This window comes from Corylus avellana, chromosome ca11 (genome assembly GCF_901000735.1).
Source record: "Corylus avellana chromosome ca11, CavTom2PMs-1.0".
NCBI classification, from domain to species: domain Eukaryota; kingdom Viridiplantae; phylum Streptophyta; class Magnoliopsida; order Fagales; family Betulaceae; genus Corylus; species Corylus avellana.
This window is the reverse complement of record NC_081551.1, coordinates 2651868-2664900: the sequence shown is the minus strand read 5'-3', so window position 1 is coordinate 2664900 and position 13033 is coordinate 2651868.

Here is a 13033-nt window from a genome sequence, read left to right as displayed (position 1 = left end):
TTTTTTCTAAAAAAAAAAAAAAATTCTTTTGTTTTTGGTACGTTGTTTTAGACAGTCCAGATCAGCTCTGACGTGGCTTTTCTTTCTTTTGAAAAGTGGTTGTCAGTTGTCATCTAGGGTTCGTTTTAGCAATGGACACATGCACGTACGATTCAGCAGACCTAATTGATTTACCATTTAAAGGGGAACACTCCCAACTTCCTATATATATTCCAGCTGCATATATGCTTTTATAGAAGTTTTGAGGAAGACAAACTTTTTGAAAGCTCTTCATAATACCTATATTCTAATGCTTTCCCATTGCCTTTCTTGGATGAGATCTCTTGGGATTTCATCAAAAAAAAAAAAAAAAATGTAAATTTTAAAATTATGGAATTCAGGCAAATCCTTTCATCGAACGGCTGGAAAAATGACACATGTTAACAATGTGTCAATTTGTAGAAAAGCTTTGGGTTAAAAGTTGTCTTTTGTTTTTTTGAAATAAAATTGTCTCTTCAAAAGTGAAGAAAAAGCCTTTTGAAAAAAAAATTATTTTTGCTTGCCTCAGTAACATACCACATTTTTAATATGTGACATTTTTCAAGCCGTTCGATGCAAATTAATTAAGAATCTACAATTAAAAAAAATAAAAAATTGTAAGAGATTATTATATCCGCCTTTCTTTTTTCTTCTTCTTTTTTGTGTTTTTTTGATAAATGAGTTTGGTCTTAACAAGGGGCGGGAGGATTCAAATTATTAGCCTCTATTTTATGAGATGTGATTCCAAATTAATTGTACTATCTATTACAATCAAAATTTTAAATAGAGGTTTGGATTTGTCACTGTTCCATTCCAATTGACATTACCCTTACCTTCTTGTAAATTTGAACCGTTAAATCACTAATTATTCTCAAAGATTAAATTAATATAAAAATAATGAATTTAGTCACTTAATTAATATTTCTTATTCTCTTTCACTTGTGTGGGACTCATCTTCTTCCGTACGTAATAAGTGAAATCTGACACGTAAAATATGCGTGAATTGAAATAAGATCGGGGTGAATTCCAAAGACAAGATTTGAATTCTAATATTATTCATTGTGGTTTTCTATAATTCATATTCACAATGGATAGAACCAACTTGGGTTGTACGTGATGGCTCAAACTTGGAACACATATCTAAGAACTGACTAAAACATGGTGGGTAGGGTTACTCTATGGTCTGACATCTTAGACATGACCATTGCTAATCTGTTGCAGATGGCCCTACAACTGGTCTATTCTATATATAGTTGGGTACAGCTAAACAAAGTAAGCTACATGATCAAATGTTGCCTTATGCATGCATGCCCTTCAAAACTCATAATTACATTTTTTCTGAACTTATATATAAAGGGAATATTGATGCAAACTAGTAGGGTAACCTAAGTAGAGCCAAAAACATAGATTGGATGAGAAAGTTGCTTATACATTACACATTCAATCATTGACTGCTATAACTTTGTAGAACCTAGTTAAGCTAATGGGAATTTTGCTTAACTGTAACAAAACCCTAGGAGGAACATGGGAAAAAAAAACAATTTTTACATTAGTGGAGAACCAATGTGATTAATGCAAATGATCTTCTGGAAATCATTTGATTTGCTGTCAAGATAGTGTTTTCTTTTTCAATCTTTCTATATTTGGATCTGTTTTTTTTTTTTTTTTTTTTTTCTTCTGATTTTTGTTACCATATATGATGTTGCTGCTCTTTGTTCTTATCTGATCGATATACATTAAAAAAATAAAATAAAATAAAAAAATGAAGATGATCTTCCCAACTCTCCTTGGCATAATATTCCAAGTATACATTGTCATGTAAATAAAACCTACATAGAATTACTATCTTGAGTAATTGACCTATATATTGTATTGTTTTAATTTATTGAATGAATAAAAGCTTGTGGTGCTTCCAACTTGCATTACAAGCGGACAAAAGGAGAGAGAGAGAGAGAGAGAGAGAGAGAGAGAAACTTCGAAAGAAGAAAAAATCAACCCTAAAGCCTCCCTGTCTCGGGTCAAATGCAGGATATTATTTTTCATTTTGTATATATATTGTACTACTTTAGACAAAGTATGAACGAAATCAGCTCCCAAATTCAAGGGTCCGAATTTGTACTCATGGTAGGAGTTAGGAGAGATCGATTTCTTTAACTGGTGTTGGAAAATAATCCACTACTTAAAAAAAAAAAAAAAAAAAAAAAGCCACTTGTCGAAAAACCATGCATGTTTGGTTTCTATAAATATCCATGGGAGTCAGTGGAGTGATTTCTACGCTGCCCAACAGCGATCATTTAGAAGTGGGAAAAGAATACGATGATTGAAAGTAATTATTCTATGCTTTTCCAGCTGATTCCTTACCCCTTCCTTCCATTCGTTGTTCCTTTCCCAAATTCCCACCCGGCCTCAAAATATAAATATAAATATATAGAGTGGGCTAAGAGAAAAGTAGCTAGGAACAATATATATAAGTAGTCGATTGATAGGTTGTGAAGTGTGAAAAACATGCAGGCTAGCTATAATATTCTAGCTTGGTCGCCATGTTATTTGTAGGCCACACATATATATACGTACATGATACATCTATATTCAAAGTACCGCATGCACCATATATCGATCGGTCCATGTCTACTATTCCTAAATGTCCTCTCTCCTCATGTGAACCTACAACTCTATATATATGCTATGTAGGGCTTCCAACGATGTCTTTTCCTTTAATTAATAATCACTTATTTCAGATATAAACGAAAATATTCACCTTTTTCATATATATATATATATAGCTAAACATGTTTAACCACGATAATAACGAGATATTGTAATTTTATTTAACATTTATTTAATAAAGTTGGCGTTACACTTCCAATCAACCCTTAGATTAATTTTATTAAATAAAAAAAATCTAATAATTAGATGAACTCTTTGAATAATTATTAACTATTTTTTATATATGTATAGGGCCTTACTAGTTTCTCTAATCTCTTGTTTGTTTGGATACCTTTTTCACAACAGTTCATGTGTTGGCAAGTCCCAAAAACCCACACATCATCTTAATCATCGCCTTGAAATAATGAAATAATTATATATAAATGACCTAATCCACAAAGTGCTTGTAAGAGACATGGACTAAAGAGCTTAGCTCATTCTGTTGACTTTTTGGGTCACAAATAGTATGGTATTGGGTTTGCTGCTTACCTAACAGAAGAAATAGGCATTAATTATCTACACACACTGATAATTGCCTTGTCTTTGAGGTGTACATATGGTTTATGATTAATTGGTTCCTACAAAGAGAACCTCAATAAAGTTTTTGAGTTCCACTCCTTTGACTTTAGAACCAAATGCCATGGAAGCTTGAAAAGGATATGCGTTTCTTAGGGAGGCAAAGATTAAGGGTAGCCTATAGGAGGGGGGTTTAGGTTTTGATGTTTTCTATTAATTTGTTTCTTGATGGAACTACATATAGAACAAGGGAGGCCATGACTGCCCTTAATCTTAAAATTTTTGTTGTATTTTTTGGCTTAAAAATTAAGTTTAACCCCTATTAAAATTAGGCTTGACTTCTCATTCATACTTTGGCCCATTTGGATGATAAATGATGGTTCTAACGTGTCCCCAATGTACCATATTGGATATGCTTGAGCCTCATCGCCAACTAGTTATCAAAGGCTCATGAGACCCTACTACTCAAGACCACTCTCCTCACCCAATTTGGAGGGATGGAGCTCTGAGCGCTACTTATGTCCGTTTGGCCACAAAGGTCGGAAGCCCATGCGTATGTTAAACCAATTGTATAAGGAAGCGTGGACAGTAAGCCTATAAATGGAGGAGAGATAGTTTCCTCATGTACACTCACTTTTATCACCTTGCCTAGTCAATTTATTCCCTTCATTTTTTCTTTATTGACTTAATCATCAGAGGTAATTCCGCCGGTATTCCCGACTTACCTTTCTCGCCTTTGTGCCTTGCAAGTTTTCTAATAGTTAGAGCCTTTTGTATATGTAAGCATGACATCAGAAGGGATTCATGGTAATGAAAATGCATTTATGTCACAAAACGAATAAAGGATTTGCTTTCTCTAAATGAAGCAAAAATATTCTACAATCCCTTTTCTTTTCTCAAAACCGAAAATTTGAATTAAATATCAAGGTGGGTGGGAAGTTTATATCAACAGGGTCTAATCACACTTAGTTTTTTGGTGCCACATTATGCCTAAAAGTGGCTTTAGTCATATCGATCTACTGATAGGGCTTCTTTTTTTTTTTTTACACTCCAAATATTTCTTCCAATATTCTTATTGTGTCTACTTTAATTTGTGCCTCGTACGGGCAACCTCAAATACTATGTCAGAGATGGAACAACTTCACTTCACAGCAAGAAAGATTCCATTCCCTGGAAGAGATATATATATGCTTGAAAGATTGTTTACCATGCAATTACTTCCTGCAAGATATATATATACACTCTAGCTTTTTCTAAGGATATTGGCTCCATTTGTAAAATGCAGCTACTATTGTTATTATTATTTTGTTTAAAATTATTTGTCATTAGTATTGTCCTAATTAAATTACTGTCATTATTTTCTTCAAGTGAAAAAATTACTAGAGATTTTCTTATTAAAAAATTAACAGTAAAATTGTCTCAAGTGCTCGTGTAGTACTTAAGAGTAGCCAAAGCATGCATATACGACATGAAAAGCCATGAAATTTAGCAGAAATTTGAGTATTTAGAATACTATATTGGAAGGTGATCGGTGCACCGGAGGCGGTTCATGCGATGTGGAAGAAAGGACAATTCTTGAGTCAGTATGAGCATTAATTGATTAATGATGCGAAACGGTGCTCAAAAGTATTCAATACACCAAAGGAAAAACAAACATTGTAGCACATTCTCTAGCGAAGACGGGCGATCTAGCAATCGTGGGAGTAAATATAAAATGAAAGATTAATTATCCTGGTTTTATTCTAATTAAAGCTTGAAATTTTCCTTTAAAAAAAGAAAGGTAAAGGCATGAAAAGCATGATAATGAGCTACTCATTAGGTGTGGCCAAAAATGAAAAATAAAAGAGGAAGAGGATTGATGGATGGTCCAGGATGGATGGATGGATGGATGGATGGATGGATGGGTGGATGCATGGATGGTGAGTTTTTACATAAATGGCCTTAACGTACCATCCCTCTCTCTTGAAGAAAAAGAGGGGCAGTGGGGACCCATGCATCACCCATTATGGGAGACATATATGCATGTCTTTCGCCTCTTTTCACCCATGAGAGCGCAGCAGTGTCTGCAATCTGCATGATAAAGAATACGATGCTTTGCTTTCCGTGTGCCTTTTTTTTTTTTTTTCCCCCATTTTTCCTTCCCTCTATACTAATATTATATATGCCTTCTTTCCCATTACACCCACTCTCCTTTTAAGCGATTTCCTCTCACCCTCCTCCTCTCCATCCATATATCCTTTTTTTTTTAAAAAAAAAAAAATTATTTATTTATTTTGTGGGTTTTTCTTTTTTCTTTCTCTTTTGCTCGGAATAAAATGCTAAAAGTCTCCCTATGGATTTTGGTGCTCCTTTTCAAAAGCATATATATGTATAGTTTGCATTTTCTGAAAGTAGAGGTATTCTCTCTCTCTCTTTTCAGTCTCTCTGGTCATCCAAAGTTGTCAAAGATGCTGAATTCATAGGGAAAAAAAGTAGCAGCTCGTCTTATTTAATAATACATTTTTCACCTTTTTTTTTTTTTTTTTCTGGAACTTCTTTGTTTTAGCACAATCTCAGTAAAACTTTTCTTGGTAATTAATGATTAATTAATTCTTTTTCCCAAGAATATTTCAATAAGTAATGTTAAACAATCCCAGTCTTGATTTCATAGAATTATTATTTCACTCATATACGGACATAGTTGAAAGATGATTGAAGAATGGTTTTTCTTACGAATTGATATGATAATATTATTGTTTATTAATTATATATAGTGAAGTTTTAAAAGATGGAAAAGCTAGGTTTAATTAATTAATTAGCATCTACATATTTAACGATTCAATCCGTGTGAAAATCACGCACCGAAAGAAGGGTGTGAAACCCACTTTGGATGTTGTAAAGAAAAGCAAGCAAGGAACAAAATCACTATATTTTTCCTCACTTAGGGTTCTCCAAGTCAAAGAAAGATTTCTTGGGGGAACCAGCCAAGCAAGAAAAGGCCACACAGACCTTATTCCACCACGTCTCCCTTTCTTTATTTTCTATCTGCTTCCTTCTATTGCCTTTTTCTTTCAAGATTCTTTAGTATTTGATTTACAAAGATGGGCCTTTTTTATATATGGCGCATTAGCTAGGGTTCCACAATATGACTCTATTGACCTCCTTTAATATAGTTAATGTCACATTTCCTAAACTATTTGGCTTAATTATTGAGTCCTATGGATGTTTAATTAACCCCCAAAGGGAGGAAATCAAAATCATCCGATTGTAGTACTACTCCAAGCATTTTTTATCATATAATGATGCAAAATTGGTAGTAGATTGAGATGTTAATCATACTATGAAGCCAAAAAGGAGGAGATAGGGGATCCAAATCATGTGATATATATATAGTTATATTCTTTTGCATGATTTATGAATCAAAGGCAATAAAATAGTTTTTAGAGTGGAGTACTGCTTGCAAAATAGAATTTATTGCACCCTCCAATTAATATATTGATCTAAATAAATGTTTTATATATTATAGATTCAAGTCCCATGCAGAAAGTCGTAGGCTTTGCTATAGAATGATATAAATAAACTACAAAAATGGCCTCCACCTACCTTAGAGCACCAAAGTACCCATTGCTTCATGCAACAAATGGAATAAGTAAAATGTAGAGGATTTATTTTAGGGTTAAGATTTTATTTTATTGTATTTAATGGTGTACATGGTACTAATATACACCATTAAATCTATAAAATTTAATATGTATTATTATGATTTATATATATATATATATATATATATATATATGGTTGTGGTCATCAGCTGTAAGACCTAGTTAGGGCATTTTGGTCATGGTGATCATTAATTAGAGATGTCCAATTATTTTGAAATCTAGGGTTATCCTTATAATTTCATAACCCTAGCATGGGGTTTGTGGTAAATTCGGCCACCCATTCCAACACCTTTCATATATACTCCCATGATAAGTTGGTTCTTGGTTCTCAGACCAAATGTGTATCGAATTTCAAAACCTCCTTTCCATTCACTTTTGCTGAAGCTTCTTCTCTCCCTCTCTCTCTCTCTCTCTCTCCTCTCTTTCCCTTTGTCTCTCTCTTTCTCTTTCTCTTTAATTTCTCTTTGTCAGTTTGTCTCCCTTCTTAGCCTTGGTGCTGGTTCATGGATTTTGAACCCTTGTGGGCTCTTGGGGGGTGGTTTCTTTTTCCAAATTGCATGGCAGTGCCTAAAACATCATCGTCAATCTCCGAAATCCACACAAAACCACACCCTTTTGTTCTCTTTATTGCCATTTTCTTCATTTTCCTTCTGCTCATTAATCTATCCAACCCCATCAACCCATCCATGGTTTCCTCCTCAGTGCCCCTCAAAAGGGTTCTCTTGGATCCCTCACCATCCGCTTCATCCACAGCTAACTTGCATCCCAAGCAAGCCAGAAACAAGCCTACCAAAAGGGAGTTTGGAGCTGAAGCTCATGAAGTTCCTAGTGGTCCGAACCCCATATCAAATTAGGAAGTCCCTGAAGGCTGAAGCATCATGAACAAGCTAGTACTGTGGAAAAAAAAAAAAAGAAGATGATAAAGAGTATGTAACGGCAAATTTATAATTATTGTCATCTTTATGGTTGCTGTTTGAGTCAACATTTAATACTACTTGTCCTCAGTGAGAGGTTTGTTTCCTTTGTTGTCATCCTCATAATTGTTAGCATTGCCTTTTGTTTTTTTTTTTTTTCTTCCTTTCTTTTTGCTAGAAATTAATGTATAGCAAGAGATACTCTATTTTACTCTATGTTTGTATCCTTCTATTTGTTTCATATATTGACGGGGTGGTATAGTTGTTGTTGGTGATTAATTAGTTTAAATTATTATATATATTTGTGATTTGTTTGGTTTATATAATTGTATGTGTGATTTGGTTGGTTCAATTAATGTTTCTCTAGGTTGAGGTTTTTTTTTTTTTTTTTTTTTCCCTAGTTAATTATGTTTAGAAAATGTTTGTGTGAGTCATGAGATCAAGTAGTTCCAAATCAAGAAAAAAACAATGAAAAAAAAAAATAGTTTCAATTCATGAAACTGAAAAAACCCATTGAAAAACTCAAGAAGAAGAAGAAGATGATGGAGGTGCATGGATTTCATTTCATCCAGAAAAGAAGAAGCAGATAAGAAGGGAATCTGAGGCAAAGGAAGCAGAAGTGTGTGTTTCTTCAGTGAGAGTGTGAGAGGACATTTTTTTGTTTTGCCTGAGAAATTATTTGATCGGCCTTTATTTGGACTTTGCTTTTGTCTTGTCAAACACAGCACCCAAGAAAGCTGATACCAACCAAAGCCAAAGCCAAAGCCACCTCCCTATGATTTGATAATAATAACAGTATCATTTCCTTTTGAATAGTCTGCTCCCAATCATATGCTATATAATATTTACTCCTTTTTTTTTGAAAAAAATAAAATAACCATTTATTCAATTCAAACTAGTGCGAAGAACACGATTTTGACTTGCGTCAGGCCCTTTTTTCTTTTCTTCCCTTTTTTTTTTTTCTTTTTCTTTTTCTTTTTCTTTTTTTAAGTAATTGAGTCATGGGGAAATGGCAGTGCGTCATCAAATGTATGGGATGGAACAGTTACATGCATTACACCATTATTATAAGTGTAAATATATATAAAATTTCAATTATATATCCTCTCAATATAAGATTCACCCATAGAATTGAAGATTTATTTTTTAATTAGTCCCATATGATCATACATGGATTGGGAAAGCTATGTGTGCTTAATTATCTCGATCCAAAGCATCTACACTATTTTTTTAAAAGAACTAGTAAAAGTTATTATTGGAGTTTTATCTAATACACAACTAACGTGGAACTTGGTACATACACGCTTTCATAATTTAGCCACCTAATATAGGATTTACTTTTCACAATTAATCACTAGCGTCTTCATTGTGAATCACATTGTGTTGCAATGTTTCGGTAGCACATGCATGACGTTTCTAGGTTAGCTCTCATATATAACGTTTATCACAATTGCGAACAAATTTGATATTTATATCTATAATTGTGGAAGTAAAAGTTCATTTAAATCCTAAATTTCTAAATTCATTTTCATTTATTTCATTTTTTATATATATAAAAAAAAGGCACATGTTTATGTTATCAATTAAATTGAATATTGTAGCAATTTATGTGGTTTTTTCTCATGATTCATTTATTTCAAATTACAACTAGTAATTTATTGTATAGAATAAATAGATAATTTTAGGACTTTTATTTAGCTTTTCAATACGATTTATTTTTTAATTAGATTGTTTTAAGGTTAGACAACTTGAATCAAACTCTTTTTTTTTTTGAAGGAAAATCATTCTTATCTCATTAATAGAGGAATCAAGAGCATTAAAATTCTTACAATCACAGAACATTACGTTCTTAAAGATCCTAGCCGAAACTAAAAGATCAAAGTCGTAACTAAAAGATTACACATCAAAGACGCCAAACATCCGCTAACCTATAACAAATCTTCAGGTGGAATAACAGATCTGCGCTAGACAGACACAAACTAATGCATAGGTAGCTCTTATTCCTCGACGTTGGGATCAAAAGGACCCCATGCCGACACACATCCTCCTGAACCCGGAAGCCAGGATATCGTTCACATCCACAATCCTAGGGATCTGGACCAAAATAACAAGCGAGTAGATCAAGAGAGAGGACATGGCCTTATTACAAGCAGCAAGAAAAACAAGAAAAATACAGGAAAAATCAAAGCAATACAACTAAAAATTTAAAAATAGGAGCACACTATGCGGATGACAGCAGTCGGAAGAAAAGCCGATCGCGTGCTTGCCGGAAACCGATGCGTAGATGGCGTTGGAAGCACATCGCGATGGGGACGCGTGAAAAGACCCAGCAGAAGACAGTAAACGGCAAAGCTGGCGCGGAGGAGATCGGCGGCGCACTCAAAAAATTGGGAGGGAAGTTTGAGTGAATCCCCCATGAGCGGCACCCACAAAGTGTGCCTAAACAAACACCTAGCAAGAAAAAATAAACAAGCAAACAAAGAACAATAAGAGGGAAAAGAAAGCGAAATTCAAAAACAAATACAAAAAAGAAAAGAAACTCAGATCGGGGAAGAGAGGGAGGGAAGGAAAATGGGAAAGGGAGGGGGGAACAGATCAAGGAAAGAGAGGGGGAAAGAGAGGAGGGGGGGAGGGGGAGAAACCCCCCAAACTCTTTATTACTTGGTAAAAAAATTCATGTTAGGTTTTTCCTTTTTAAATAAAGTATCAAATCAATGTATTTAAGGTTGTTTTTGGTGCTTTTGAGCTTTTCAAATCAATAAAGTATATATATTTACCGGTTGTTTTTGCAGCTTTTCCGGCCAACAAAATAAATAAAAATTGACTTTGATGGTAATTCCTTTACTTCAATTTCCCCCTGGCCTGCCAGCAATGTTTATCATTGCCAACACTCTAAGTTCAAAGACCTAAAACCTTAGCTAGGTTGAATGAAAGAAAGAGGAAGTTTATAATTCCTCCAATATTTCTCCTCAAATGTCCATTATTTCATTGCTTGATGCCACAAAGTCAAAAGAGAAATTGCAAGCCAGAAGAAAGGCACTAAAGGGGGCTACTTTGGGAGGGTCTAGGGTCATGCAGATCACAAATAATGGACTGCATTAATGCAGATCACACCTTAGCTGGAACACAGCTAGCTTCTTGCTATATATATGCTTCCATCAAAAAATTTATATAATAAAATATGAAACAAATAAATGACGTACAGAACACAATGTTGGAGTTCTTAAAGGTTGGTTTGGTTTTGCATTTGGAAATTTAAAAAGTACTTTTACAAGTTCTTTCAAAAAAGTTCAAAACCATGTTTCACGAAAGACTTAAACTTAATTGATGAAATTTTTGAAAAGGGCTTAATTAATCCTAATTGGTCAGGGAAATCCATTGCTCCTTTGCTACGTTAAAGTAGATTGCAGAAAAAAAAAAAAAAAAAAAAAAAAAAAAAAAAAAAAAAAAAAAAAAAAAAACAGAGCAATGCTATTTAGTAAACTCTCATACTACTGTCATACAATTATGATACAATTATGATGATATGACAGTGAATTATATCAGGCATTGATTTTTATTTTTACAAGATATTGTTAATTCAAAGGTTGATATTCACTATAGTATTAGTAGTTGTATGGGTAGTATGAGAGTTTCATTTCTCTAAAAAAAAAAAAGGTGAAAAGCAAGAAAGAAAGGAGACAAATGTGGCTCATATGGGGAAGAGACCCCTTGGGCTTGGGCTGGGCTGGATGCTTTTTCGTGGATAGTGCTCAATGCTTGGCCTGGGCTCAACGCTTACCGTGGGCTTGGCTTCCTATGCTTCATTCTTTTCTTTTTTCCTGAGATTCTTGTTTTTCAAGCCATGCTTTTGAGGAACATTGGGCAAAGAGTAATTATTCATGTTCATTTATCACATTTATTTTATATTTGTTAGTGGCGTGTTTTAAATTGCTTCACAAATCACCCACTTAAAAAAAAAAAAAAAAAAAAAAAAACACTTAAAACTCACCACATCAACCAATGTTTAAAACAAGTGTGAAGATTAACATTAGTCTAAGGTAAATGGTGATTTGCTCATGAGCTTTAATTTACCTTGTCATTACAAGTTATGAGATGTGTAAATGTGAAAAAGTATAAAGAAACTACAAATTTTCTGGCAAAGTTTTTCTTAAAATTGTGTTGGATGAAGTTTTTGAAATTCAATCTATTAAACTGACATGTCTTTAGAGCATATGATTCTCACATGTATTTTTAATTCTCACACACATGTCATTAGAGCATGTGATTCTTGTATGTGAGAATCATGTGCTCTTAAGGACAAATGTCAATTTAATAAACTATATTATAAGATTTTTTCTTTTTTTCAACCAAGTTTAAAAGAAAATTTTATCCAATTTTTTTTTTATATAAGGCCCATTAGATTTTTATTTCGAAGACAACACCACTGGACTACAAGAATATGGTAGTCTAAAAACGGATTTATGAATCTTGTATCAGTGAAAATTATCAAAAGTAAATTACATTTAAAACAAATTGATCTCTAAGCTTGAATGGGAGTTGTTTTACCCCTACAACCATTTTTTTTTTTTTTAAAGTATTTTACCCCTACAACTTGCTTCTATCCAACTTTGGATCCAAGCCCACTAAATCTGATAGCTATTGGCAACAACATAATTACATAATAATAGCAGCCATACAAAAAATAAAATTGGAAAAAATAGACGAATAGTGCTATCTAATTTAATGTTAAATAGTACACTTTCATGTCGGTAGGTAGCTGTAATAGTGCCCATTAGTATTTTGGATTAATCATTGTTTAAAAAAATAAAAATAAAGGCAAAAAACATCATGGTTGTGAGTAATCCCACATTCTCAGCTCGGGATCCCACTAAGACTCAACTAGAACCCGTCCAAAAATTGCTGGGACCCGACCAAGACCTGACTCTATCGAAACTTGACCAAGACCTGGTAAGGATATCACCAAGACACAGTTAGGACACCGTCGAGACTTCACTTGGACCTTGTCGAGACTCACGGACCTGATCAGGTCACTACTCGGACTTAGTTGAGACATTTTTGTAATTTAAAGTTTAATATATATATATATATATTTTGCAATTTTTTGAAAAAAAATATTTTTCACCGAAAACATTTTTAGACGAAAAAAAGAAAGAAGCCTGAATTAAAATAATTTTTCCAAACCAATTTGTGTAAGAAATTTCTGTCCGTGTAGTGTTTAGGATTTCTCTTTATATA